The sequence below is a fragment of the Rattus norvegicus genome, unplaced genomic scaffold (assembly GCF_021556685.1).
Source record: "Rattus norvegicus strain SHRSP/BbbUtx unplaced genomic scaffold, alternate assembly SHRSP_T2T unassigned-0000110, whole genome shotgun sequence".
NCBI classification, from domain to species: Eukaryota; Metazoa; Chordata; class Mammalia; order Rodentia; family Muridae; genus Rattus; species Rattus norvegicus.
In genome coordinates, this window is record NW_028238831.1 from 535,001 (window position 1) to 537,500 (window position 2,500).

General features: G+C 73.4%; 2 non-coding genes across 2 annotated transcripts in view; both read right to left on the reverse strand.

Moving 5' to 3' along the window:
* Nucleotides 1-1,583, reverse strand: part of LOC147997636 (28S ribosomal RNA) — a 4,755-nt gene extending 3,172 nt beyond the window's left edge. The window contains exon 1 of the ribosomal RNA XR_015647700.1: nucleotides 1-1,583. This exon is cut by the window's left edge and continues 3,172 nt beyond it. This is a non-coding gene — a ribosomal RNA (28S ribosomal RNA).
* Nucleotides 1,584-2,370: 787 nt separating this feature from the next.
* The window catches only part of LOC147997637 (5.8S ribosomal RNA), a 152-nt gene continuing 22 nt past the window's right edge, over nucleotides 2,371-2,500 (reverse strand). Inside the window, exon 1 of the ribosomal RNA XR_015647681.1 lies at nucleotides 2,371-2,500. This exon is cut by the window's right edge and continues 22 nt beyond it. This is a non-coding gene — a ribosomal RNA (5.8S ribosomal RNA).

Here is a 2,500-nt window from a genome sequence, read left to right on the forward strand (position 1 = left end):
AGCTGCCAGCTATCCCTGGGAGGGGAAACTTCGGAGGGAACCAGCGCATAGATGGTTCGATTAGTCTTTCGCCCCCATACTCCAGGTCGGACGACCGATTTGCACGTCAGGACCGCTACGGACCTCCACCAGAGTTTCCTCTTGGCTTCGCCCTGCCCAGGCATAGTTCACCATCTTTCGGTCCTAACGCGTACGCTCGTGCTCCACCTCCCCGGTGCGGCGGGCGAGACGGGCCGGTGGTGCGCCCCGGGCGCGGACTCCGAGGGGAGGCCTCAGATCCCACCTCGGGGCTCCCGGAACGTCCTTCACCTTCATTGCGCCACGGCGGCTTTCGGACGAGCCCCTGACTCGCGCACGCGTTAGACTCCTGGTCCGTGTTTCAAGACGGGTCGGGTGGGTGCAGCCACATCGCCGCCGACCCCGGCGCCGCCTTCGGCCTCCCCCCACCCCGAGAAGGGGAGGGAGAAGCGGCGCATGACGGCCCCCCCGGGCCCGACGGCGCGACGACGCCCGGGGCGCACCGGGGACAGTCCGCCCCGCCCCCCGGGGCCCCCGGACCCCCGAGAGGGACGACGGAGGCGACGGGGGGTGGGAGAGCGGTCGGCCGGGAAGGGAGCCCGGCCCCCGCGACCGCCCCCCTTTCCGCCACCCACGGGGAGGGGCGGGAGGGGAGAGGCCGGGGAGAGCGCGACGGGTATCCGGCTCCCTCGGCCCCGGGATTCGGCGGAGCGCGGCGCGCCGGGGCTGTAACACTGCGGGGTGGTCCGGCGCCCACGGGTGACGCCGCCCCCCCCCGAGCCACCTTCCCGGCCGGGCCTTCCCAGTTGTCCCGGAGCCGGTCGTGGCGCACCGCCACGGTGGAAGCAGCTCGGCGGCGGCCGGTCGTCGACCGGGGCGGTCCCCCGCTCACCCGCCCCGGCCCCGCCCGCGCGCCCCCCCACCACACCCCGCGCCCGCCGCCGGAGCGCCCGCCGACACCCCCCGGAGGGAGGAGCGGGACGAGCGACGCGGGACGCGGGGAGGGGGAGAGAGACGCGCGGGGGTGGAGGGGTCGGGAGGAACGGGAGCGGGAAAGGATCCGCCGGGACCACCGGCACGCCGGACGCGCGCCGCCGGGTTGAACCCTCCGGGGCGGACTGCGCTATCCCCACCCGTTTACCTCTTAACGGTTTCACGCCCTCTGAACTCTCTCTTCAAAGTTCTTTTCAACTTTCCCTTACGGTACTTGTTGGCTATCGGTCTTGCCGGTATTTAGCCTTAGATGGAGTTTACCACCCGCTTTGGGCTGCATTCCCAAGCAACCCGACTCCGGGAAGACCCGGGCCCGGCGCGCCGGGGGCCGCTACCGGGCCTCACACCGTCGACGGCCGGGCCTCGATCAGAAGGACTTGGGCCCCCCACGAGCGGCGCCGGGGAGTGGGTCTTCCGTACGCCACATTTCCCGCGCCGCGGCGCGCGGCGGGGATTCGGCGCTGGGCTCTTCCCTGTCTACCTGCCGTTACTGAGGGAATCCTGGTTAGTTTCTTTCCTCCGCTGACTAATATGCTTAAATTCAGCGGGTCGCCACGTCTGATCTGAGGTCGCGGTCCAGAGGAGGAGAAGGAGGAGAGGTGGGCGCGCGCGGGCGACGGAAGGAGAGTGAGAGCGAGAGAGCGAGAACGACGGGACGACGGGACGACGGGGCGAGGGCGCCGGGGGAGCCCAGGCCGGAGCCCGCGACCTCTCCTTCAGCCGGCCGGCTCCTACATCCCGGGGGCAAAGTCGTGCCGGCGCACGGACGCCGCGGCGTCCCGCGGGCCGGCGCCGGAGCGGTCGGCCCCCGTGTGGTAGAGGGAGCGGGGGAGGAGAGGGACGCGAGACCGGGCCCCCGCGGGCGCGGTACGGCCCCCCCGAACGACCCTCGCGGGTCTCCTCTCTCTCTCCCGCACGCACCGGGCGGCGCGCGGCGGCGGCGGGACGCGCCGGCCCCGCGGGCGGGCAGGCGGGGTCCCGCCCCTCCCACCCCACCCGGAGGCGCGGCGAACGACCCCGGCGACGCGGCTTTCCTCGCGCCCAGACACCCGACCGGCCCACGCCGACGCGTCCCCACGGCGGGGGAGCGGGCGAGGACGGGAGCGGGAGCGGCGGGAGCGCGGGGAAGGAGCCGCGAGGAGGGCCGCTCCGGCCGCGCGACGACGGCGGGCAGGGAGGACGAGGCCCGCGCGGACCCGCGCGGGCGCGGGCGAACGCCGGACGCCGCCCACGCGCTCCGGAACTTCGGGAGACGGAGGGCCCCGGGAGCGGGGCCCTGCGAGCAGACTCCCCAGCCGCGCGACGCGATCCCCCCCCGCGGCGGCAAAACCGCAAGGGGGGCGGCGATTGATCGTCAAGCGACGCTCAGAGAGAGCGCAGCCCCGGGAGGAACCCGGGGCCGCAAGTGCGTTCGAAGTGTCGATGATCAATGTGTCCTGCACTCCGAAGACACTCGCAGCTAGCTGCGTTCTTCATCGACGCACGAGCC